Source organism: Heterocephalus glaber, unplaced genomic scaffold (genome assembly GCF_053883595.1).
Source record: "Heterocephalus glaber isolate CG9 unplaced genomic scaffold, H.glaber_assembly_v1.0 deba00001472, whole genome shotgun sequence".
NCBI lineage: Eukaryota > Metazoa > Chordata > Mammalia > Rodentia > Bathyergidae > Heterocephalus > Heterocephalus glaber.
The window spans coordinates 79,987,399-80,015,266 of NW_028258315.1; the positions used below are offsets into that span (position 1 = coordinate 79,987,399).

Here is a 27,868-nt window from a genome sequence, read left to right on the forward strand (position 1 = left end):
GTTATGGTTGAGCATACTTTTATGTTTATTTGATTCTTATTCTTTTTTAAAGAAATTGCAAATGCATCATTTCATTTTTCTTTTGATTTAACTGTCATATTTTAAAAGAGCTCTTTAAACACTAAGAAAATTTTCTCTTTAGCAGGAGAGCTGTATATTTTGTTACTAGATATCATAGTTATATTAGTATCATTTTAGGTCATTTTTTCTTTTTCTACCAATCAGCCTTACTTAACTTCCTTCAGCATTATGAAGTTACAGTTAGTTTTATCCAGATTTTTCGCATTTAAATCTTTCTTCCAATTTTAAATAAGTAAAAATCTTTAAAGTAAAGAATATTCACTCCTTTTTAGAAAACAATATATAATTATTGAAAGTATGTGGGAGGCACAAATTTTGTGTGTGGTTGAAGGTAGCATTCTGGGTTCCTATAAAAAAATTTTAACATTTTACTACACATGCACACAGACAACTCTCTCTCTCTCTCTCTCTCTATATATATATATATATTATATATATACACACACACACACACACAATTATTCTATATATATAGTTGTTATATATATATACACATTCACACATAGATATATAGAGTTGTAGTCAGGGTTTTGGTAAGGGAATACATTAAATACAGGACACATAGTTCATAGGATTATTTTATGATAATTACCCAAAAAGTCAAATGCAAAGGAGTGCAAGAGGGATGAATCTCACACTAGAGACCCAAAGGATCCAGCCGAGGGCCTGGATCCCAGCAATTTCCCACACAAGTCCAGCTAAAGGCTTAGAGTCCAAAGCAGTGTCCTCCATGAGTCCAGCCAGTGGCCTAGAGCCTACGGCAAAGTCTCATGCTTGTCCCTAATGAGGATCTGCACCTGGAAGGCCCAAAGGCCGGTGGTGAAAGTCAGAAAGCCTACACCAGTGAGATGAAGGATTTGTGCCCCCAAGCTGAGGGATCCACATTGGAGCCAGGAAGTGATGCTCACGGTGAAGAAAACAGCCTTTCCCAGCAACAGTGAGACCCCGAGCTCCTCCTCCAAAGAGAACAGCCTAGTTCACATCAGGAAAATCACCCGCAGCAAGCTTCTCCTAGAAAATCAACAGGCCAAGATCTTCCCCTCCAGTTCTCTTTTTATGTCTGTTGACAACAATCCTCAGGTGGATCCTCCATGCCCAGACCATGTTGATTCAACTGTTCAGCTGGGGATTACAAGTTGACTATATATAGTTGATCCATTAGTAATATAGATATAGATAGATATAGATATAGATATTTCATCAACTTACTGGGAATTCTTTTGCCAACAGTTGACTGGTTTAATTTTTGGTTCAAGTTTTGGTGGCTCCAAAACATATTGAGATTATTTAAAAGCTTCCTGTTGGTATATGTAATGAAATTAAGAAAATAATTGTGTTTACTTATTTGCTGTTACAGAAATGCTTACATGAAGATTTTTTGCCTGGCTAAATATCAAATGTAGTGTTTAATACATTATTTGAGAAATAATAGGAGTATTATGCAAGATGTTTGATGAAATATTGTACAGTTGCCAATTTTTATTGAGGTGTAGGTCTATATTAGCACTCTATTACAGAGATATACTTTATGTCATAAATCAAATTTATTGAGATATAATTGCAGGCAGTAATATACTCACCTTATATTAATATACTAACTTTAATTGTGTATTCAATGAAGTTTAATGCATTTCTATACCCATGGAATTACCACTACAATGAAGATATTTTCATTATCCCAAAAAGTCCTATTGGGACTGTTCTCAATCTAATCCATCATTTGTTGCCCCAGGCAACCATTATAATAATTTCCTTCATCACAGACTAGATTTGTCTTTTCTAGAATTTCTTTGTTTTTTTTTTTTTTTTTGGTACTGGGGATCGAACTTGGGTCCTTGCGCTTGTGCAGCAGGCGGCGAAACCACTGAGCTAAATCCCTGGATTTTCTAGAATTTCTTGTAGTTGAAATCATATGGCACATATAATTTTTGGATCATATTTTCTAATGATGTTAGAATAACTAAGAGATATGCTGAGTACACGAAAAAGTAATCAGCGGATTCTGTGTGTCATTTTAATAAGACATTCTTGTCCTCTTTCCTCAAATTTCCAAATTGAATTGTATATTTCTCTCTACAATGATGGCTTTACTTCTTACAAAGAAAGTCTAGGCCATGTGATACGCATTTTCTCCACTATCTTCTCCCTGGCACAATTCTTGACATATTCTTTGAGTCTTGAAGATTATTTCATTTTTACTGGGCTCTCTAATTCACCTGAAGTTTCTCACTTTGATTAAAGAAACAAATTTTTTGTTTTTTCTTTTGTGTTAAGGTTAAATTCCCTGTTTATACTCTTTATTTTATGGCTTTCAATTCTTACAATTAGTGATACCATAGGAATATTTCACTATAAATTCATTTCTGTTTTTCTTTTTTCTTTCCTTCTTTGCTTATTCTTTTTTCTTTTTGTGGTACTTGGGATTGAACCCAGGGATTTTGCACTAAGCTACATCACCAGACCTTTTTATTTTTTATTTTCAGACAGGGTCTTAAGTTGTCCAGGCAGGACTCAAATTTGTAATCCTCTGGCCTTAGACTCCCAGAGTACCATAAATGTAGGCATGTGCCACCAAGCCTGGCTTAAGTTGTTTTCTTTATAGTATGTCCTCTTTTGTATTCTTTTATTTACTTCTAAATATTATTAGATTTTTGTTATCTCAAAAAATAAGAAATTATTTTTATTCATCTGTTGTAGCCCCTAGTTAGTTCACCTTCCTAAAAATACTGCATGAGAGCATATTCTACGTGCTCTACAGCAAAATAAAACAGGCTAAGGAACAATATGAATGAATCTCCAAGCCATGCTGAATCCAAAAGCCAGATGATCCCATAGGCTGTGAAGTTAAGAAAGTGAGGAACCATCATTTAAAACATTAACACTAAGCTCTAGATGAAGAGTGAAGAGAAGTTGGATGGGGAGAATAAGAAAGAAAATGGAGTGAGGGAAGAGGGAAATAGTTGTAAATCTGAGAACACCCAATTCATTGAATTTTACATGACTATAATGATGCATAAATTAGAGACCATTGTTTCCTGTCATTAAGATAAGTTACTTTGACAGCTGATGTTTTCCTTTGTTGGCCTGGAATTCATGGAAGAGCCTTTGGACCAAGTGACTGGGACCACGTGGGATTCCCCAGACAAATTCAGCTACCTATGCTCAGCCTTCTCCCTTTTCCTCTGGTTTGAGCTGTCCAGTGCCACATGGCCCAGCACTTCTCATTTCTTTTCTGTGAAGCCTTTGTAATTCCCACCCTATCACATGACCCTGATCCACTAAATGAATACCCTTGGAAAGAAAATTTTAAACAGCTATAAATTCTATTATTAGCATTGCCATTATTTATGTTAAATCTTCTGAAGCATACACAGTATATATTAGTATTGGAAAGCCTTATTCAATAAATGCAGGTTCTGATTCAGCAGGTTTGGGCTGGCATCTGAGAATATGCATTTCTAGGAAATTACAAGAACACATTGAATGTGCTTGAATCACACTGTGAGCATCAAGGATCTAGCCCATCTTGGCCTTTATGGGCAGAAAAATGTCAAGGAGGAATGAGCTCAAAGATATGATTGAAGGCTGAGTGGAGAAAATATGAAGGTCATAGGAGTTGTCAGCATTGCACCATTAGATAGGAAAATCAACACAGATGTTACCTAATGGCATGTAATATAATGACAGATGATGTGGTAGAGAAAAATGCAAGCCAAATGAAGAGGATGAAAGAATGTAAGGAAAATAAAAACATGATTGACAAGTATATGTGGAGGATGCTATAAATGGATGACCTAGACTTCAAAAGAAGTAATTGTTGAAGGCTTGCCTAGGGAAAGAAAATCATCATAGCAACACTTATCATAAACAAACTCATCTTCTGTCTGTAACTCTAATCACAGATTCCTAAACAAATAAAATTAATTATCATATGTGTACTGCCAAGGTTACTGTTTTCACAATTTTAAGTGTTTTCTCACCTGTCGGCAGGAGAGTAGAACAGCTGAGCTTGGGAAGGTATCTTCTGATGGCTGTATAAAAAAAATAATAATGTTCTAGGGATCAGAAGGTCCTCAGCAATCTTCTGCTGTCCTCTGCTTGTGCTGTGTGAGCTCTCACGTGGTGGGCCTTCCCATTGTCTGCATGAGGTTCTAAGGGCTTCCTAGTATGCTGTGCTGAGGCCCCGTGCTTGGATGTGCCTTTGTCACAGCTGAAAGCTTGCTTGTAATTTTTGTTTCCAGCTGTGGTAAAAGTGAATACTGTTATAAAAGGAATTGAGGGTTTTCTTTCTGTAGGATCAAACTTGGAAAAGGGAGCATCAGTAAAATGAGCAATACTTACCCAACATTTTTTTTTCTCCGATTCTATTTACTTTGGGGGAGATAAGTTAAGATTCTTTTCCATTTATATTTTCTGCTCCTGCTGAGTCCTGCAGTGAAGGTACAATGCTGTGCATATAGGAGTAGTCAGTGTGGCTTTAATTTCAATGAATGTCAGAGATGGGTAAAGGGGGAAGGAGTGGCTTGGTGAACCCCACTTATGGTCTTTGTAATACAATATCAACTACTGAAAAGAGTGAAACATCCACAAGTGATTTCAGTTAAACTAAACTTGTTAGTATCCTTGTCATTCTGAGATTCAGTAGTTTATTTTGATGTTGAAGCCAGCAAATATTGCGAGGGAGATATGTGAGTGAGACAGGCAGGGAAAAGCAGTCCTTCGGGTATGTTATCGTACAGCTATGCACAGGGCGGTTGTTACTTGATGCTTATGAACAAACAGTGGAGCCAGTATGGAATACCTCACATCCCTCAGCATTACCTCCCCACATGCCTAACCTCATACACATCCACACTGAGAACCAAGAGCACTGAGATATTTATACACCAAATCATAGCAGCCATTGTTTGAAAGCTGTTCCTAGTGGGAGGGAAGACTTAATTTTCTGGCACTTCTGGACTGTCACGTGGGTGCAAGGTGGGCTTGGTTTGCAAAAGAGCCTCAAGCAAAGAAATGCTGAGGGACTTAAGGCTAGTGCCCAGTGAGGGAGCAAGGAGGAAAGCACACAGACAATGTTTGCTGCACATTGTAATGCCAATTTCATTTTGCCTGGGTCATTTTTTCTGATGGGCTCCTCAATCAAAATTATGTTTAAATGTAAGAAAGAAAGTAAAGAGGACAAATAATTACTGCAGAAAGGAATTTAGAGTTATAAAACTGTGAAAGAAAGCTTTCTATACTTAATGTATCTTTGATTGTAAATGAACATCCATTAATATAATTAGGGATATGTCAGACTCTTGAGAATAAGAACTTCTAGGAACATGTTGATATTTTCAGAAATCAGATTTTTTTTCTTTTTATTAGTAAACATTTGCAGTACATAATGTTTACATTCATCTTAGGGAGTAGGTATATGTACTTAATGTATCTTAATTCTCTCTCCATTGTTATTCTTCCCTCACGTTTCTTTAGTTCTTGTTTGTGATACATAACAATTACATTTCTTGTGGGTAGTTGGTACATGTACATGATGCACCTTAATTCTCTTTATGTCCTCTAAATCTCTTTTCCTGTAAATCTCCTGGTCCCCCTTCCATTTGCAAAACATGTATTTCTGTTTCCTTTATCTTTAATTTTTCTCTTTAATTTACTTATACTTTGGGTTTCTTATATAAGAGAAACCATATGATATTTAAGCTCATGTGTCTGATTTATTTATTTATTTAGGTCCATTTATTTGCATGCCAATGACCCAAATTTATCTTTCTTCAGAACAGAGTAGCACTTGACAATGTATGAATATCACATTTTCTTTATTCATCTGTTGATGGACATATTTTATGATTGTAAATTTTATTCTTTGATAACAAAAGCAGACACCAAAGTTGATATTCTTGTTTGGTGGTGAGCAAAGCTTGCAGTCAAACTGAACAGCTGTCAACAGGCAGCTCCAGTGTGTGTCTGTGGGAGTGCTCAGCATGTTGGGGAGCCTTCATCTTATGGAACCAGAGGGTCCCAAATTTCACCTATGTGGGAGTAGCAAGATTGCCATAATACAGTAGGAACAGCCCAGCTTTTCCTGCATGTTGCCATAGCTTGCTGACAGAGGTCTTCCTTGCTTCCTGTCTCCCTGTACTGCTTCTTTGGCTTCCCAGCTTGTATATCACTGTGTCTCAACTATGTGCTCCCTGGGCCTGTTAGTCTTCATTATCCTTCATCAGTCGCTGCTCAGCTTTGTTTAATAGACAGTGTACATTGCCAACTGTCTCTTCAGAGTCAAAATGGTAGCAAAAGCACTTGAAGTGTCTTGAAGATTAGTCTATAATATAGGGATATAGGACATGAGATGAAATGGAGAATGCTTGCTTCAGTCAAAGATGTTTAAATTCAGATATTTTGAAATGCTCAGATAAGATACATGTGCCAGGTATACTAAGCTATAAAGTGGCTTGTTTGGTAGTACACTACAACTCCAAATACTGATACATTCTTCAACATCTTTGTTTTGTTATCTTGTGCAATTAACTTATTTAAAATTAGTAAAATATATTTAGCATTAAGCATAGTGGTTGGTGCATAGTATCCTTTTAATAAACACTATTATTCTTAAATACATTATGTTCTGCTAATGGTCATGAACCCTGATGCATACTTTTCAAGTACTTTTTACCTCTATTTAATTCTCACAATGATCCTGTGATATAGTCACTAGCATATTCCTAATTTATAAATAGAGGCCCAGGAAAAATAATGTGCTCAATGCTGTACCATTCAGCAGGTGTTATAGTACAGAAATAAAGACTTATTCATTTCAGACCTTATATTTTAAACACTCTATACAGCAGGTCCTAATATACCAGTTTGTCAGAAGCCATAACAACATCTATGAAAACTGTCAAGGGCCGGGGATTTAACTCAGCACTGTGCCTGCCTCGCAAGCACAAGGTCCCAAGTTTGATCCCTGGAACCAAAAAAAAAAAAAAAATTGTCAATAATTTCTATAACAAAAAATCCAGAGACAGAAAACATGTAGGAAAATAAATAAGCATAATGTATTAGCTTTCTTGTGACTTGTCTATTAGCTTTTTATTGGCTCTCATTGATTTCAGATGAGCTGAACACATTTATAATGAAAGCCTAACTGTATTTGCTTCTGAAAATTGAAGGACTAATGTAGTATAAAAGTGAAGTATAATATTCATGTTATTTACATTCAAAACTTTAAATGATCTCACGCTAAAAATTATCTATTGGTGAACCTAAACCCTTAATGTTTTGTCTGATTGCCATAACTGTAACAAATGCCAGAGATAAGTCAACTCAAAAGGGAAAAGGTTTGACTTACGTTTTTGGAGGTTTCAGTTCATGACTGACTGGCCCTCTTGCTTTGAGCTTAGGGTGAGGCAGCACAGCATGGTAGAAGTGGGTGGTAGAGCAAAGCGCTTACTTCAGGGACAGGAAGTGAAAAGGGAAGCAGAAGGGGGCAGGGTCCTACTGTCTCCTTCAAGGGCACAGCCACCCATCGTCTAAAGACTTTCCACCAGGCCCCACATCTTCATAGTTGGGGGACACTTACAATTCAAAACTATAGCACCTAATGTCATAAATAAAGGAAATAATGGCATAACTAACTGAACCAAGTTTGGAAAAAGGATGATTACATGAGGCATGACTTCAGGGATAATTATCAATGGTTAAAACCACACAAAAATGGTAAAAATGTATGTGTTAACTTAGTTATATAATATCAACATCATAGCTAATATTTAAGTGAATCTTGTAAGCAAACAGGCTTTAAGGGTCTCGAGATTTTATTTCATTTTTAAAAATTTCCGGTGGTTCTTATTTTGGTAGCAATACAAAGCAATTACATTACCATTTAGTCTCCTTAAATTCTTAAGTACTCTATTGCTTATTAATAAATGAAAACTCATATTTTACTTATAACTTTATAATTTGAGAAAATATTGTTATATCTCTTCATTTGGCTTTTACATCATGGAAAATGAGAATCAATGGAACAGATTAAAGACTAATGGCTTTTGTTGTTAGAGGAATTGTGTTCTGTTAATGAAATCTGTATGAATAGTTTTTAAGATGACCATAGAACAACTGTGGTTTCTCAGCACATTCATTGATGGCATTCATATCTGTTACTCAGCCACGAAGATATTTCTTTTAGGAATATCTTAACAGTTTTGATAAATAAAGAAGACAAGATTTAAATTGAATCAGTTACAAAAAGATGAAATATATTTAAATTTAAATTTAATTTTTAATCACTTTATCAGCGTTTTGAACAATTATTCTATAGTTACTGTCACCCATGAAGATTCTACACCACTAGGATGTCTATATTAACAAGTGAAAAAGAAAAAATGAGTTGTCTCTTTATTAAAAATATAAAAGATAGTTACACAAAAGCTATTTTATCATTGCACCCTGAAAAATACCTATAAAAATAAAATTAAACCATCTTTTATCAAAATTGTCTCAATGCATTTGAAAATTAGTGATGATTTTGTCTTGAGAATGCTAATTAATGCTTGCAAAACTTTAATGTTCATATGCATATTATCATATTTATGAATGAAATGTTATGATATCTGAAATTTGCTTCAAAATAATGAAGTTGAGCATGAGGAATAAAAAATGGGTACAGATGCCATGTGAGGGGCATGAATTGATAATTGCTGAAACTGAACAGTGAATGCATGATTTCTTTGTAATAAATTTTCTAAGTACATAAGAAAAGTAAAGAGCAAGTTTTTAGTTCTACTTTTCATATAAACATTCAGTGCATGGACATATATTTTGCATTTATATGCATTAAGGCAGTGATGGGGAAAAAAATTGAAAGTTAATTAGAAAGTTAAAATGACTCATTGTGTTGAAATGGTAGAAAAGAGGAAAGATTTGTCAAAAATGACTCTGTTAGGTTTCTAATTTGAGACACGGTGTATAGATCTCAGGTTCATAATCACTTTTCTATAATTCCAAAATCTAAATCTCTGAAGCAGAAAAAAAGTTTACCAGTGTGTTAAGTAAGACTCACCAAGAGGCAAACCATTACTTTCAATGATGCAGCACTATTCAAAATCTTTACTCCATTTAGTATGAATGCTCGTGTATATATATCTTCTAGAGCTATTGGTTTATTTGAATCATTGCTCTAGAAAGGCCTGAGTGTTATATAATATGTGCTATGTGTGCCTCATTGTGTTTATGAAATCCTAAATATTCTAAATAAGAAAGCACATCTAGAACCAAGGGTTTCAGATGGAGATTATGTTCTATAGTGCTATGTAATAAGATGTCATCAAATACCACTTAGTCTCTTAAAAGATAAAAGAACTATGAAATAGTCAAGGTCAACCTTTCAGATAATTCCTTGGAGACGAGAATTTTGCCTGAGCACCAGGGCAATATGACCAATGATTGGCTCAAATATGGACTCATAAGAATATATATTGGACCGCAAAGACCCGAGTTCGATCCCCGATACCAAAAAAAAAAAAAGACTAGATATTTGATTTTTCTGTTATTAGTTCCTGTTTCTGATCCAATACACATGAAGAAATAGATAAGGAGTCCAAAGTAGGAAGTGGGGAGCTTTGACCTAAAAAGATAAACAAAGACTAGAAGATCAGAGACACTCATAAGCAATCACTAAAAAGAAATTTCTACAGAATTTTTTGCACAATGTGAAAAAGTAATTCCTCCTTGTCAATTCTAGTATATTTAAAATAAAAATAAATCTGCCACACCCATGAAAGAGCTAAAGTACCAGATCATTATGATGGAGTTCGACTGAGTTTTATCAGTTGATTTGCTTTGCTTGTAGTTCATGCTTTGAGAATGGTCAGCTGAAATCCCCATCAAAAGAAAAATTGCTATATTATGAAATACTTATGCCATGTAACTTTTTGTAGTGTGAATGCATAGAGTGAAGTAGGTCTTTATGATCTCACATGGAATTTTCAAGAAATTTTTTAATGAAAAAAGGAACGCCTCTAGTAATGACTGCCTTGATAGCTCAGATCAAGCTGAATATAAGGGCAAGCAGAAAAATTGGACAAAAACTGTTTTTAAAAAACCTGCTTTAAGGCAATAAAAACCTATCAAGCCAGTAAAAATTTACAGTGCTGGAAGCCAGGAGAAAAGGCAATCTATAAGCATCACCCTATTACTGGAGTCTACAGCCTGTCAAGAATGGGAGATTGAACGAACTTCCTGGACCAGCATGAAAGGAGCAAGGAAAAGATTCCAATATTGCCACTTCTGCTCAGCATCATATTGAAAGAGCTGATCTGTGCAATAAGGAAATAAGTAAAACAGAAATTAAAATGCCATTTTTGTGTATGTAATTGTATATCTAGCAAGTCCAGGAAAGCCTAATATACTTCTGTGAGGGAAATAATGATTTAAAAATGTGGTGTTAATTACTGTTTTATTTATTTCCATTTATCATGTACTAATTGTAAGCTTTCCCACTCTTAGGATATACCAGCAATAAACAAGTAGAGATATGGATAGTTTTCTTAATTAGGTGACTCAACAACATGATCCAAACTAAGTTTGTACATTTCTCCCCCAAATCTAGAATTAGATAAAGAACAAGTTCCTTTCACTGAAAAATGTCATTTACATGCCACAATCTGAGAATGAAGAATATTAATTGAACCTGGGTTACTGTTATTTCTATAAATTTTCAGTGGATCAAGACTAGAAATAGACGCTTTAAAATGAGAAAAATCAGGAGTTGATAATACTCTAAATTCAATATTAAAGTGTTTTACCTTCTTGGAGATATATGTAATTTTTTCTTGTGTTTAATTAAATGCAAGCCATTTTATATTAAATAAAATTCATTATTATTTCATCGATAACCAGTTGTGACAGAGAAAATGGTTCTTCATAGTGTTTCCTTAATTTTATGCCAGACTTATTGGTTTCTAACTGCATTAACACAATTTGTGTTGACTTCATCCTACATTTTACCTATTATAATGTTAACATGTAAACAATAGCAATGCATAAAGTTTAAAAAAGAAAACAAAGATTACCAAAGACACCCGTGAGTAAGAATAAGTTGAAAGGACCTGCTCTACTGACATTGACATGCTATAAACATTATCATTATTGAAACAGGGTGGTAGTGGCACTGGGCAAGACAACCCAGTAGAAATAAGAGAACAGAGTAAGTCTCATAAATAAGGGCATACAATTTTCACAGTGGGCACACTAGTGAAAAAATGCTAGAACAACAATACTTATTTAGGAAAATCTGAAATTTGGCTCACATTATGCACAAAAGTCAACTCCTGTTTCATTTTAGATATAAATATGAAAGGTTAATATATATCCCTTTTAGAAATTCTTGGGGGTAGATACCAAAGCAATGTCCATATAGGAAAATATTAATAAATTGGACTCTGTTAAAGTTTAAAACTGTGGTTCAGCAAAACTGAGATGAGAAGTGAAAGAGTATATCCAGAAAAGTACTTGTATCCAAGATTATTGAAAAGTTTACAAAATGATAACAAAAAGACTACCTAGACCAGAGATTTGAATATATACTTTGCAAACAAAAAGATATGCAAAAATAAAGTGGCCCATATCTATGAAAACATTTATTAATATGTAAATGAATACAAATTAATACAAATTACAAATTAAAATCAAAATTTTATAGCCATACATGTCCTGCAAAATAACTGAAAGTCTGACAGCATTAGAAGTTAGGGAGCTTAGACACAAATGATGTCTATAATCCTCTGCTGATTTGAATTTATAACACCACTTGGAACATATATTATCATTGTTTTCCTATGACCTAGCAATTTCTATTAATAGGTAAATCTCCAACAAAAATGTATTCATATGCTCATAGAATCACCAAAAGATATGTACAGTAATGAGTGAAGTGGCATCATTTATGGTAGTTTAGAAAGGAAAATAAAGCATATATGCTTCAACTATAAAATAGATAAATTGATGGTACAGTCATGCAATGGATAGTAATGAAATGTAACAAAATGATGCTACAAACATCACTACTATCTCACAAAAATAATGTTGACTGAAGAAAATGAGACATAAAATAAAACATGATATATGATAAATATGCAGATGTGTCTAAAAGGCACAATAATAGCTAACTTTGGAGAGGGAGAGATTTTGATGTGAGGGGGTAGCCTAAGTAGCAATTTAGATGCTGGCAATGTTTATCTTTTAAATTGGGTGATATATGAGGTGTTATTTAAATAGTAAGTTGTGTTTTATGCAGTATGTATATTTGCTCATAACCTTTGTTTTTATTAAATAGGGAAAAAAGAAAACCATGTGTATACTAGAATTAAATTTTTGACTGAAGTACATTTTTACACACACATATATGTAGATACATGTTGTGGAAAGATAAACACCCATAGAACTTATCTCTTTGTGAAAGGAATGCAATAAAGTATTGATTTCTCTGTATACTACTAAAATTTTGCTAGTATGTGATGAGAATATCTTCATATTTTATTTTTATCCTTGCTCATATGAAAATAATTTTAATAAAATTTTTACAAGTTTCAGATCTTTACTTTGGGTCATGAACTGAAATATCTCCTCCTCAAAATTTATATGTGGGATCCCTGATCCTTAGATGGAACATTTTGGGCATAATTAGGTTTACATGAAAACATGAGAGTAGGCCCTGATGAAAGGATTAGTTTTCTTACAAAAAGAGACACCAGAGAACTCTCTCTCCCTGAAATGTCAGAACACAGTGAGAAGTTAGCCATTTATAGAGTCATCACTGGAAACAAAGTCTTACATCTTGATCTTGGACCTTGAGTCTTCAGAACTGTGAATTCTCTAGAGTTTCTCTGGAGTGTTGTGATTAAATTTGAAATTCCACTAAATGCTAGCAAGAAATACAGACAAGGTTGGGAGGATAATTGTGACCTGATTTATATATAGGCACAATAGGAATGAGAGTTGGTATGGAAATAAAGGTATCAATTTATAGGAACAAAAGTAATAGTTTTTAAGGTATCCTATTTGTAGAATATTGACAAGACAGGAAACCATAAAATCCAACTTGGGAGGAATTTGAACATAGATATAAGTTTATCCTGTGTCCTTAATATCTCACCTTATTGGGAAGAGGAGCCTTCTGGGCTGCCGTTCCACTGCCCCCAGTGCTGAGGAGCAGAGCTGCCCCCAGTGCCGAGGAGGAGCCTTCCAAGATGCCATACCACTGTCCCCAGTACTGAGGCACAGAGTCCCCCCAGTGCCAAGAATGTGAGCCATGTGGACATCAGCAGCACAAACCCCTTCCCCCCATTGAAATGAGAAGACACTTAAGTCTCAAAACCACACTTCCAGATCACCTAAAGCAACCCCAAAGGGCAACAAGATGGAACAATCTGATACTCAAATACCTGGACTCCCTGAACTGGCAACAAAAGAGGATTTGGAAAAAATGAAACCAGAAATAATTTCTCAGATAACAGCAGGGATTGTGCCTATAGTGCAAGATATGAATCATAAATCTAGAGTAGACACAGATTAAAAAAAAATAGAGGAGCTGAGGAACATGATTGAATCCAAACATAGGAAAAAAGTGGAATCCATAAAACAGATGCAAACATTTCCAGGAGATTAAAAACTCCATTAAAAGATTATGCAACAGAATGAGCAAATGTGAGGACAGAATTTCAAATATAGAAGATATGATTGCAATTGGTGATCAGGAAAAGCAAAATTTCTTAAAAATAGTAAGGGACCATGAGAAATCAATCCAGCAGCTGCTAGATGATCCAAAGAAGAATAACAAAAGACTGATTGGAATCAATGAAGAAACAGGAGAGAGTGCAGACTACATAAAAAAACTGTTCACAGAAGTGATGGGAGAAAGCAGGGGAAAAGAACTTGACATATAGATAAGGGAGGCATATAGGACTCCAACTAGCCTTGATAAAAAAAAAACTACACATAAGAATATAATAGTTAAGATTCCAGAAACCCAACAGAAGAACAAAATTGTACAAGAAGTTAGAGAAAAGAAAGAAATTACATACAAAGGAAAGCCCATCAGAATCACATCAGACTTCTCAACACAAACTCTTAAGGCAAGAAGAGCATAGAATGATGTAATTCAAGCCCAAAAGGAAAACAGCCTCCAACCCAGATTGATGTACCCTGCAAAACTATCTTTCAAAATTGATGGAGAATGACGAAGAGCAACTTAGGAATTTCACGAATACCAAACCAGCATTCCAAAATTTTTACACAATATCATAGGAAAAGATGATGAGGATCCCAACCCCAGGAAGCCCAGCAGAATAAATCCATCAGGCATGACAAGAAATTAAACACAAAGGGGGAGAATCCAACAAAAATAAATCATGACAATGATATTTCAATATGTATCAGTTATAACCATCAATGTTAATGGTCTGAGTTCACCAGTCATAAAAAATAGACTGGCAGAATGGGTCAAGAAGCAAGGTCCAACAATATGCTGCATACAAGAAACACACTTAATTCAGAAGGAAACTCATAAACTGAAAGTTAAAGGATGGAAAACAATACTCCATGTGACAGGAACCTGAAAAAAAGCAGGACTAGCTATCCTCTTTGCAGATCAAGTGGATTTCAAACCAATATTGATTAAGAGAGACAAAGAAGTACACTACATCCTTGTAAAGGGAACAATCCAAGGGGGAAGAGATGACAATCATAAATATATATGCACCAAACAACATGGTACCCAACTATATAAAACAAATACTAACAGACATGAAAAATCAAATATACACTAATACAATACTAGTGGGGGACCTCAGTACTCCAAATAGGTAGATCAGCTAGACTGTCACAAATAGATAGATCAACTAGATGAAAAATAAGCAAGGAAATACTAGAACTCAAACTCTTGAACCAATGAACTTAACATCTTTACAGAGTGTTCCACCCCACAAAATCAGAATACACATTTTCAACTGCACATGGGTTGTTCTCCAAAATAGACCACATACTCGATCATAGAACATGTTTAGGTAAGTAAAAAGTAATTGAATTTATCCCCTGTATGTGTGATGAAAGTGGAGATCAATAGCAAAAGAAACTGCAAGAATTTCATAAACACATGGAAATTGAACAACACACTTCTGAATAACCAATGAGTCACACAGGAAATTAAAGAAGAAATCAAACAGTTCCTACAATTAAATGACAATGACAATACAACATATCAAATCTATGGGACACAATGAAAGCATACTTACGAGGGAAATTCATAGCAGTGCATACTCACATGAGGAAAACGGTGAGCCCAATTAAACAACCTGATGCTGAACTTCAAGCTTCTCTAGAAAGAGAAGGGCAGGACAAACCCAAAGCTCATACAGGGGAGGAAATTATAGAGATCATGGCAGAAATCAGTGCAATGGAGACTAAAAGAACAATACAAAAAAAAAATCAATGAAGCAAAGAGTTCATTCTTTGAAAGGATAAATGAAATTGACAAACCCTTAGCCAGCCTTATCAGAAAAAGGAAAGAAAAGGCCCAAATCCATGGAATTAGGAATGAAAGGGAAAAATTACAACAGACCAAGCAGAAATCCAGAGAATCATCAATCCCTATTTTGAGAACATATGCCAGTAAGATGGAAAATACAGAAGAAATGCACAGATTCCTAGATACATGTGAATTACCAAAGTTGAACAAAGAAGACAAACATTCTAAAAAACCCAATGTCAATCAATGAAATTGAAAACATGATTAAAAATGTACCACTAAAAAAAGCCCGGTTCCTGATGGCTTCACTGCTGAATTCTGCAATACATTTTGAGAGGAACTATTATTACTACTGTATAAACACTTTACAGAAATTGAAAAGGAAGCAATACTCCAGAATTCATTCTGGGAAGCAGGCATCACCTTGGTCCCCAAAGCAGAGAAAGACGCAACTGAAAAAGAGAACTATAGGCCAATCTCACTAATGAACACAGATGCAAAAATCCTTAATAAGATACTGGCAAATAGAATGCAGAAGATCATCAAGAAGATCATACATCCTGACCAAGTGGGATTCATCTCAAGGAAGCAGGGATGGTTCAACATACGGAAATCAATAAATGTAATACACTATATCAATAGAGCCAAGGACAAAAACCATACGATCATCTCCTTAGATGCAAAAAAAATCATTTTTTGATTTTTGATACATTTATGATAAAAACCCTACAAAAAATTGGAATAGATGGTTTCTGCCTCAATCTGATAAAAGTCATCTATGAAAAAATCAACAGGCAATATCATACTAAATGGTCAAAAACTGAAATCCTTCACACTCAAATCAGGAACAAGACAAGGATATCCACTATCTCCACTCCTGTTCATTATATTTTTGGAAACAGCCACAGCAATTAGACAAGAGAAAGCAATAAAAGGAATAAAGATAGGAAATGAAGAAGTCAAATTGTCATTATTTGCAGAGGACATGGTACTCTATGTAGAAGACCCCAAGAACTCCAGCAAAAGTCTTTTAGACTTAATAACCAAATTCAGTAATGTAGGTGGATATAAGGTCAACACACAAAAATAAATCCCTTTCCTCTACACAAACAACACACTCACCGAGATAGAAATAAAGCAAACAGTTCCTTTCACAATAGCATCCAAAAAAGTGGAATATGTAGGAATCAACCTAAGAAAAGAAATCAAAGACCTCTTCTCTGAAAACTATAGCACTCTGAAAAGAGAGATTTAAGATGACAGCAGAAAATGGAAAGTCATGTCCTGCTCCTGGGTAGGAAGGATCAACGTAGTGAAAATGGCCATACTTCCAAAACTGCTATATAGATTCAGTGCAATCTCAATTGAAATTCCAGGAGCATACTTCATGGACCTTGAGAAAACAATCCAAAAATTCATTTGGAACAAGAAGAGACCCAGAATATCAAAAGCAATTCAAGGTAACAGAGATATGGCAGGGGGTATCACAGTCTCCAGCTTGAAACTATACCACAAAGCTACTGTGATAAAAACAGCATGGTACAGACAAACATTTGAGAACCTATGGAACAGATTAGAAGATTCAGAAACAACTCCAGACTCATCTTCAACAAAGGTGCCAGATACCCTCACTGGAGGAAAGATAACCTCTTTAATAAGTGATGCTGGGAAATCTGGGTTTCAACTTGCCAAAGATTAAAACTAGACCTATATCCCTCACCATGCACTAAACTAAAATCAAAATGGATTAAAGATCTAAATATTAAAACAGAAACAGGGCTGGAGATTTAGGTCAGTGGTTTTGCTGTCTCCTGCACAAGCAAAAGGACTCGAGTTCAATCCCTGGTACCAAAAAAAAAAAAAAAAAAAAAAAAAAAAAAAGAAAAAAGAAAAGAAACACCGAACCAGCTGGAACAGATGTTAGGTAAAACTGTTGAAGACATTGGTGTAGGGAAAGTTTTTATGAATAAAACCTCCGTTGCCTGTTAACTAGCAAAAACAATCACCAAATGGGATCTCTTCTTACTAAAAAGCTTCTACACAGCAAGAGAAACCACCAACAATGTGGGGACAATCCCCAGTTTGGGAAAAATTTTTCACCTGCTGTTCCTGAGACAAAGGTCTACTATCTAGAATCTAGAAAGAAATTTTTAAAGTTAGACCTCCCAAATTTAAGAACCAATCCAAAAATGGGCATCTAAAATGAACAGACAATTCTCAGAGAAAGAAGAAGAGATAACAAATAAACATATGAAAAAAATGTTCAACATCACTGGTCATTGGAGAGATACAAATGAAAACAACACTGAGATTCCACCTCACCCCAGAAAGAATGGCTGTTATCAAGAAATCAGCTGATAACAAATGCTGGGGGGGGGACCCTACTTCACTGCTGGTGGGAGTGTAGATTGTTACAACCACTATGTAAATCAGTATGGGATATCTGAAATTCAGAACTAGGACTGGAAGTCCCACTTGACCCACCTATTCTACTGCTGGGTATCTTTCCCAAAGAATTAAAAGAATCACACCACAGCCATATATGTGCACCCATGCAGCACAATTTGTAATAGCCAAAACTTGGAAACAGCTTGATTGCTGATCAACTGGAGACTTGATAAAGAAAATGTGGGTTTTTTTTTTTATAAAATGGAGTACTACTCAGCCATAAAAATGAGAAATTAGAGACATTTATACTCAAATGGATGCACATTGAGGCCATAGTCTTAAGTGAAATAAACAGGACACACATGTGTAAATACTGAATAGTTTCTCTAGTGTGAGAAACAATGTGTAAATAAGGACTAAAATATAGATATAATAGATATATAGATAATAGGTATAATAGATAATGTGATATAGGAAGAAATAGGGCAAAGGGGATGGGGAAGTGAGAGGGGTAGGGGACAGGAAAGAAGGGAATAGAATAAATATGAGAAAATGAAAAAAATGGAAACAAAGTCTTTTTAAATAGGGAGAGGTGGAGGGGTTGAAGGAAGCAGAAGGGAATGGAGAAAAATAAGAACCAAGAGAGATTATATAAAGGTGGAAATTTCCAATGATAAATGTAACTGTATTGTATATCTAAAATGTACCAATAAAATTAATTTTAAAAACTAGACTCATATCTTTCACCATTCATTAAACTAAAATCAAAGTGGATCAAAGGTCTAAATATTAAAACAAACACTAAATTTGCTGGAAGATAGTTCAAGTAGAACTCCTGAAGATTTTGGCATAGGAAAAGACTTTATGTACAAAACCTCAGTAACATGGGAACTAGCACAGAGAATCAAGACCTGGGATGTCATCCTATTGAAAAGCTTCTGGATTTCAAGGGAAACCATCAACAGAGCTTAGAGACAACCTACCATGTGGCAAAAAATTTTTAGCAGTTGTTCCTCAGACAAAGAACTACTATCTAGAATATATAAAGCACTTTAAAAAATCAGAACCCTCCCCCCAAATTTAAAGACCCAATTCCAAAATGGGCATCTAAATGGACAGACAATTCTCAGACAAAGAAGTAAAAGCAGGAAATAAACATATGAAAAAATGTTCAACATCACTGGTTTTTGGAGACATGAAGATAAAAATAACTCTGAGATTCCACCTCATTCAGAAAGAATGGTTGCTCTCAAGAAATCTACCAATAACAAATGCTGGCGGGGCTTTGGGGAGAAAGGAACCCTTCTCCATTGTTGGTGGGAGTGCAGACTGGTGCAACCACTGTGGAAATCAATATTGAGATACCTCAAAATCTAGGATTAGAGGTCCCATTTGACCCAGGTATTCCCCTGCTGGGTATCTTTCCAAAAGAATTAAAGAATCATACCACACCAATATATGCTGACTCATGCTTATTGTGGCATAGTTTGTAATAGTCAAAACTTGGAAACAGCCCAGTTGCCCATCGATTGGAGATTGGATAAAGAAGATGTGGGTTGTTGTTTTTTTAATAAAATGGAGTACAACTCAGCCATAAAAAATGAGAGACTGGAGTCACTTATAGCTAAATGGATGTACATTGAAGCCATACTCTTAAGTGAAATAAATAGGACACACGTGTAAATACCAAATAGTTCCACTGGTGTAACAAACTGAAAGTATAAATAGGAATTAAAATGTATAATAATGTGAAACAGGAAAAAAAGGTCTAAAGTGGAAGAGGAAGTAGGAAGAGTAGGAAAAAGGAAAGAAGGGAAAGGAAAAAATGGAAACAAAGTCTTTATAAATAGGGAGTGGTTGGGAGTTGAAGGGAGGTCAGGGGAATGGGGAAAACATAAGAACCAAAATATATCATGTAAAGGTACAAATTCCCAGTGATGAATGTCATCATATTATATACCTAAAATGTACAAATAAACATAATGAATAAAAAATATATATGTGTTCCATTCAGACTTTTGGCAGTGATATAGATTCTAAAGAAAAATGAAATAATATTTCAATTTTGATTGTGACTATTACATCCAATAAATAGAAGTTACAATTGTTTTTTATAGGTTGCAAACTACTTTTATTTTCTTAGAATAAAATGAAGTTGATAGAGACTTAGGTGTATCTAATTTATATTGAACAAGGTTCTGTTAGTAAAAAGGACCTAAATCTGCCTACACTTTCTCCTATGCTCTTCGGTAGTGTGCAGCGGCATTCCTCTGGCTTCAGCGTGGACAAAGATCATCTGGATACCTCGTGAAAATGCAGACTGGCTCAGATGTGCAGTGTGAACTGACAGTCTGAACATTCAGCAAGCTGCTGATCCATGAGTCCCGCTTTGAGGTGCAAAGATGTAGAGAACAACAAGTTCATATTTCCAGCCTAATTTTATACTGTGCTCTTCCCTAGGAAAAGGCTCTTCTCTGGCTCCCAGCTCAAACAAGATATTTTAGTATTTACTCTTTCTCTCTTCACCTTGTGAAAATACCCAGCATTGCTCTCAGTTGCCTAAATAGATTTGTTCAGGCAGCTGCTATGTTGGCACAGTACCTGTGAGATTTCTCCAAATGAAGCTATCCAACAGTGCTTTCATACAGAATTTTTGACCCTCGTTTTGATAGGGAAGTTGTCTTGCTTCCCTGCTAAATTCTAACATCATTTTTTCTTAATTTTTCTTTGAATATTTCTTGAAAAGCTTTATGCCATCTTTTCCCTGCTGGATACACTTATGTTTAAGTTCAAAGGCAGCTCCCATTTCTCATTTTAAATTGTATTATCATATAGACTGAATGATAATCATATATAAATACTTCTCAGGGTATAATAAAATTTAACCGTTTTGCTGTTATAGGGTAAGAAAGCATATAGAAACTATAAACTCATTATATGAGACTGCATTCTTGGCACTAATTATACAATTTCTGCTATTTTTCCATTGACAGTTAATATTCTTTATGATGACAACATTTGAAATTTGAAAATTACTCTCTGAGCAATTTTGAAATGTATTTACTTCCCTATTAACATTATCACCACTCTGCACAATAAATCTTAAAAATAGATTGATTAATAAAATATACTCACTGATTGTAATTAAGTGTTACTTCTTTTTGCTCAAATTCTTTTATTGGTACATTTTAGGTATACAATGTTTACTTTTATCATTGGGTGACTGTACCTGCACATGATGTATCTTGGTTCTTATTTTTTACACATTGCCTGAGTGCCCTTCACCCCTTCCACCCTTCTCTATTTACATAGACTTTGTTTCCATTTTTTTCTTTTCTCATAAGTTTTCCTTTCCCTTCTTTCCTTTCCCCTTCTCCTCCCACTTCCCCTAAACAAATAATTGATAATTTGAAATAGGAAGAAAAGGTCCAAAAACGTGTTACATTTTTTAATAAACAAGTTGAATTTACATAAATTTCCTTAGCTTTTTTTTTGGTGTTGGAAATTCTGAAGCCAGGAACCAATATTACACAACATCTTTTTGCGTGCACATTGGACACATTTCTCAGCTAATCCCCAAATGTATTCTTTGTTTCTGTCGCTTTGTAGTTTCCATTCTTTTATTTTTAATCAATTTTATTGGTATACTTTTGACATACATGATGATCACATTCATAAGGAACTTACCTGTACATAATATATCTTATTTCTTTTTTTCCCATTACTCTCCCTTCCCTTCAATTTTCTCCTCTCCATTCACAAAATTTGTTTCTATTGTTTTCTTTCCATTATTTATTTTTTTATTCCTATTACCTGCCTTCTTTTCCCCCTTCACCTTCGCTTATTCCCCTTCCCATTTAACATTTTTTCCTACTTCCGAATATCTGTTATACAGTTTGGTCCTTATTTACCCTCTAGGTTTCTCACACACGGTAAACAATGCAATATTTATTTAAACATGTTTGTCCAATGTATTTTACTTAAAATCCTGTTTTCAAGATGCATTCACTTTCCTACAAACGACAAATATTTATCTTTCTTTATGGCAGTGTAACACTATATTGTATATAAATACATTTGCTTAATATCTTCATTTTTTGATGGGCTGTTTCCAAGGTTTAGCTACTACATATTTAGCTGCTATAAGCATCTGCAACGTGATACTTTTAACTCTTTCAGGAAGATACCAAGAAGGGGAATACCTGGGTTAAGTAACCTCTAGCTTTAGTTTTATGAGGAATCTCCACTCTGATTTCCACAGGGGTTGCACCAGTCTACACTCCCACCAACAGTGGAGCAGGGTTCCTTTTTCCCCACAGCTCCACCAGCATTTGTTATTGGTTGAGTTCTTGATAAAAGTCATTCTTTCTAGAGTGAGATGGAATCTCAGTGTTGTTTTAATTTGCATCTCTTGAATGACCAATGATGTTGAAGATTTTTTTCGTACATTTATTTGCTGCTTGTACTTCTTCATCTGAGAAATGTTTATTCATTTCAAAGGATCTATTTTTGGATTGGGTCTTTAAATTTGAGGGTCTGACTTTTTTGAGATCTTTATAGATTCCAGATATGAGTCCTTTGTCTGAGGAATAGATTGTAAAATTGTTTTCCCATTCTGTGGGCTGTGTCTTTACTCTGTTGGTAGTTTCTTTTCCTGTGCAAAAGCTTTTTAGTATGATGTGATCCCAGTTTTTGATTCTTTGTAATATTTGCTCCATGATGAGGGTTTTGTTCATAAAGTCTTTGCCTACACCTATGTCTTCAAGAGTTTTACCTATTCTGTCTTCTAGCAGATTTAGTGTTTTGTTTTAATAGATTGTTGGGATTTTGCTGTTTTTTTGATTTTCTTTTTTTTGGTACCGGGGATTGAACTCAGGACCTTGCACTTGAAGACAGGTGTGGTGCCACTGAGATAAATCCCCCGGCACAATGGTTAGATTTGTGTCCATTTCAATCAACCACATGGTCCCTTTAAGGGTATATATGTATTTTGAAAACAATAAAGAAAATCCTGGGAACAATAAATGAAATATTATGGATACTGATTACTTGACTCAAGGAGATGTGATCATCAAGCAACACCCAGTATTTCAATTTGTGATGAGTATTAAATGTTTCATTTAAGGATTTTTTTAACATGAAAAAGAAGGTGCAGAAATACAGATTACATTATGAACGAGGCAGCATTCTACATGACAAATTCAAAACAAAACAAATTTATGAAGGAAATGTATCAGCACTGAACAGAGTAGTTGAAATTTAACCCAGGCTGCATATGCATAAAATGATCTGACCACAGGGCTATGCAAAATAAATTATTTTCAGAACGCCAAAATGCCCACCATTCTGACTGAAACTGCCCCATTTTCTTGGTGAGTATTTCGAAAGAACTTCTATATAATGTGAAAAGAATTGCCATGACACTTAAAGACTGCGAAGAATAGAACATAGTTAGAAACATATTTGTAATGCAATTCTGGACAAAATATACACAGTCAATCTTATTACTACAGAGTTTTAAAAACAAAATACCATCCAGACTAGAAGTTAGAACTTCATAAAAGAAGAGTGCTTATCATTTGTATATTATTGATAGAAAACCGCTAAGATTTTGTTGGGGGAACAGGGAAGATATCTAATGAAGTTATTCATTTAAAATTTGTTCAAAAATGTTTATAACATTGTAAATTGCTGCTTATACCATCTTAAAATAGTATACTATGAATACACTTTAAATACACTCTTTAATCAGAGGACAAAAGAATAACTTGAAGGAAGTGTTTCTCAAAATGAGGTCCAAAGGCCCAAAAGAATTCCAATGTGAAATCAGTAATAAACATGTGAAACAAACACCCTGCATGATTATTCTACATTCTGAATATCCTAAGGCAAAGAGCAACACTTAAAAGCAAGATCATAAACATATTTCTGACATGTTAGAATTCTCTATAATGTTATGTTGCGAAGACTGCTTTTTGTTTTAAATCAAGTTCCAGGCATTAAGAGAAACATACATGCATTACAAGGGAACACATGAATGTCTAAAAATATTTTCCTTTGATATTGTCATTATGTTCATACTTAGTTATTTGGAGAAAAGACAATAAATGCTTTGGAAAAGTTACATTTCAAATAAAATGCGGCATCTAAATAAATGAACAGATAATTTATTAAATGCTAACAAATTTTAAATAATTCTATATTTAAAACTACATATCTTATCTAAAACTAAACTTGACTAAGATTGTACCATTGTAACTTATTTAGATGATGATGGTTACTTTTCCTTTGCATAAAAATAGTAGTAAAACAGAGGGATGCTATCTCTGGAAACTCCTTAAATAATAAATTGCTACCTACTAATTTTAATAAGGATAGTGTGAAGAACTCTGCTCTTGACATGAATTCAACTATGTATTTCATGTTATCCTATTAAATGAAAAACTTAACTAAGGAGATAGAACAATAATGTATGTGTTTTCCGCAGATTTATTCAAAATTGGTATTTTTTGTATTTCCCTAAAGACTACATAAACTAGGCCCTAAAAGAACAGGTAATATGGTTTGGAGAGAATCTAGCATAGGTAAGACATTGTATTTAAAGGACAGATTATTTTACGGTATAATAAATAAGAAAAAATATTAGGCATTCTGTCTCCACTCAACAAATGGAATGTGTTTACCAGTTAACATGCAATTACCTTGTTGTTATTTAAGTCAAATGATGAAAAGCAACTCTATCAACAAAAAAATTCAATATTCTGTATTATAATTATAAGCCAGTATTATATCTAAATATAACTATATAAATGAAATGAAAATAAGCTTCCAGACATTATGAAATGGTTAATTCTATCCAGGATGGTAATAAGTTTTTCCATGCATTAAATGGCAATAAGCTGAATGCATAGTTGAAAACTGAGGGTCAGACCCATTCTTCATCATACATCGTAAGACGATTGATATACTCAAAACCTGCAAATCCAAATCCTTCATCTTTCCTCATGATGTCATTATGATCTGGAGTGAGCCAGATAGATTCATTAGTAAATTGAGAATCAAAGTTGCCCAAACCGTATCCCTCAGAGATATTTGGTTTAAAAGGAGGTATCACCTGCTTTTGCTCCATCATGTCCCAGTCAATATTTTGAAAGAATGGATGCTCCTGAACATCAGCAAAGCCCCTGTAAGGATGACAACCCAGTCATTCTTTTGGGTCCCTTTTGAGAAAACTCTTCAGTACACTTGCAGCTTTTACAGACAGGCAACAAGGTATGAGAATGTCTCTTTCCAAAATTACTTGCAAGAGATTATTGTTTGAATTTTGGTCAGAGTTCTCAGAGCTCTCATCAGGATGGAATGGAGACTCTCCGATCATCATCTCATACATCAGTACTCCAAGAGCCCACCAGTCCACAGCAAAACCATAATCTTCCCCTCTTACAATTTCTGGAGCCAGGTAATTAGGAATGCCACAGAAAGTGCTCGTCATATCTCCTGGCTGTAAGCCTTCCTTACACATGCAATAATCAGTGAGTTTAATGTGCCCTTCTGAGTTGAGTAATAAATTGTCCAATTTCAAATTTCTAAACAGTATCCCTCGCTGATGAAGATAGTTGAATGCTAAACTGATTTCTGCAGAGTAAAACCTGACATGTTCTTCAGGAAGCATTCTTTGTGGCTGCATATGAAACATCAAATCTCCACCACTTACATAGTCTAGAACAAGGAGCAGTCTGCTTTCTATCTGGAAGCAAGAATACAGTGCAACAAGAAACAGACAATTGAATACCTGCTGTAAAACGTGCTTCTCTGTCTGTACCCGATCAATGTTGACACGCTCTTTTTTCACTGCTTTCATTGCATACATGCGATCTGATTTTTTCAGTTGGACTAACAGTACTTTCCCATAACTTCCTCTGCCAATCATGCGGAGCAAATCAAAGTCCTCAAGACCTAAACCAGATGAAGTTTTGCCACTTTCCCCAGTGTTCCCTGCCTCATTCTCCTCATCAACTTGTTCTAAAGCCTCATGAGTTGAAAGGTTATGTGGCATCGCTGTGTGCATGGTCTGAAGCCATGGATGGTGGATCGACTGGCACTATGGTCTCTGATGGTAAAGAATGCTGTCCACATTCAATTGTGACAAGTTTGTGGCACTTCTTGTGAACCGAGAGTTTACAGTTGGTGCACTTATACACCTGGCAGCCAAGTCCCCCTACACGGTCTGGGCAGATAGCACAGTGAGCCTGCCTGCTGAAGCGTTTGGCCTGAAAAGCATGGCCATTCGCACAATACAGCTTTATGCAGCAGCCTTTAGCTCTGTGGTGGATGGATTTCTCTTCTCCTGGACAGGGCACTTTAGGTTGTTCTGGTATACAAGGTGATGAATGAATTAAGAGGTCAGAATCTTTCTTTAGCTCAGAAAGCCTAATGGCTTCATCTAACTCCAACTGAGGTGACCCAGTATGAGTCTCCTTCCTCCTCTACCCAATGTATGGTAAAAAACTGTTTATTGTCCAAACACCACACATCTTGATCTTTACCACATAGGCCTTCAAAGGAGCTGGAATTCTTAAAAGGCCTTGTCATGATGTCTCTTCCCAAAATCATGGCCAATCGGGTAGAGGTGTGGGTGGTGGAGGTGCCCAGGAAGAAGGGACCATAGACAGGTTGGCTGCCCAGGGAAACAGGCAGGCAGGGCTCAGAGAACAAGAGCAGCCTGACTGCCTGCAGGGACCACACTGGCTGGAATTCTGCAAGGCTCTCTGTGAAGATGTGTCCAGTAGTGGTGGCCAGGCCTGGGTGGATGTACACCAAGTTTCTCAGTGTCTCTTAGGGGCTGGTGGCTGTGACTTCGGCCTACCCCATGGACTTTGACTCTCTAGGCTTTTTGTGCCCAGCTCTGGGGAGACCTGACCAGAGGTACTGGGTGTTTCTGGGCCTGGGCTCTTCCCAGTTTCTGTGCCATTGGTATTTGGGCTTAGGGAGCCTTCACTGGAGTACCTTGATTTTGGTAGGTTACTGTGGTCACTCCCGGGGAGACCTTCCCTGGGGTGTGTGTGACAGTTGTGCAGCTGCTGCAGCATGGCCTGCAGTGTCTGGATGGAGTCAGCCATCTTCTTAGTCTTTCACAGACACTTTCTCTGCCTGGGGTCCTGAGGCTGCGGCCTCTCGAAGTGGAGAAGCAGCTCAACATGTTCGTTGTTGAATGTCTCCAGACAGGTGAGCTCAGGAGATGGCAGTTACTAGATTGTGATGCCCATTAGCAAGGGTTCCACGTTCTGTTTGGACATAATGCCGAGGAAGTGAGGTCACATCTTGGGGTTCCACAACCTGTGTCTTCCCTCTAATAAGAAGACTCAATGGCTTATCTTTTTCTTCATACTAAGTAAATCAGTGGTTACTTGCTTATTTTATTATTTTTATCTAAGTATTTATGGATCCTTTTATCTGTGTGTCACCTTTTAGTTTTTTACTTTTGTAATACTGGGGCTTGTACTTTGCATCTCCACAGTGAACTATATCCTCAGCCATTTCTTCTCCCAGATACCTACTAAGGTCTCACTAACTCACCAACTTAATGGTGCTGGACTCCACAATGTGATCTTCTTTCCTCAGCCTCCCAGAGTGCTGGACTGCAGCCACACACCATCCTGCCTGATTCAGTGTGCTATTTAGAAACAGCACAACTAGGGCAACTTTCTGTGATATCAGGCACTGGTGTCATTTTCACTTTTACATCAACATGTGTGCAGTGACACTGTGCATGTGGTGGGCACAGTGCTGAGGGGTCTTTTCCATATAAAGGAATTTTCTATGATAATGCAATGCTATAGATTTACTCTTAGAGAGCCACAAAATTTTGTAATTCTTTTA

General features: G+C 35.5%; 1 protein-coding gene and 1 pseudogene across 1 annotated transcript in view; one reads left to right on the plus strand and one right to left on the minus strand.

Moving 5' to 3' along the window:
• Znf385d (zinc finger protein 385D) overlaps positions 1–27,868 on the plus strand; it is a 1,018,268-nt gene that overhangs the window by 168,582 nt on the left and 821,818 nt on the right. The window lies entirely within an intron of this gene.
• On the minus strand, positions 24,531–26,602 carry LOC101713559 (protein kinase C iota type pseudogene; annotated as a pseudogene).